This window comes from Wasmannia auropunctata, unplaced genomic scaffold (assembly GCF_000956235.1).
Source record: "Wasmannia auropunctata unplaced genomic scaffold, wasmannia.A_1.0 LD336116.1, whole genome shotgun sequence".
Lineage (NCBI taxonomy): Eukaryota > Metazoa > Arthropoda > Insecta > Hymenoptera > Formicidae > Wasmannia > Wasmannia auropunctata.
This window is the reverse complement of record NW_012026774.1, coordinates 4,410,957-4,411,575: the sequence shown is the minus strand read 5'-3', so window position 1 is coordinate 4,411,575 and position 619 is coordinate 4,410,957.

Here is a 619-nt window from a genome sequence, read left to right as displayed (position 1 = left end):
CTCCGATTCTTACTTTTCCGAAGGGAGAAGGAGAGTTCATTTTAGATACGGACGCTTCGAATTTCGGGATCGGAGCGGTTTTATCACAAAAGCAGGATGGTGTCGAGAAAGTTATCGCGTATTTTAGTCGCGTGTTAAATAAAGCCGAGAGGAATTACTGCGTTACGCGGCGTGAGCTTCTATCAATTGTAGAATCAATCAAATCTTTTCATCATTATCTGTATGGGCGGAGATTTTTAGTCCGGACAGATCATGTTTCGCTTAAATGGTTATTATCTTTTAAAGATTTAGAAGGACAATTGGCACGATGGATGGAGAGATTACAGCAGTACGATTTTGAAGTACAACATCGTAAAGGCCTCTCTCATAAAAATGCTGACGCATTATCCAGACGCCCATGTGCTAAGGAAGATTGTCAATATTGTGCCAAAGTAGAGCTTAAAGAAGCTTTGAATGGAGAAAGTACTGTTGCACGAATACTCCTATGCCAGGAAAATGTTGATGATTGGCGACAAGAACAATTAGCAGATCCGAGTATTTCAGTTATCATTCAGGGGAAGGAAGCTAACGAGCGTCCCTCTTGGCAAGAGATAGCATCCAAAGACGTCTCCACAAAAAT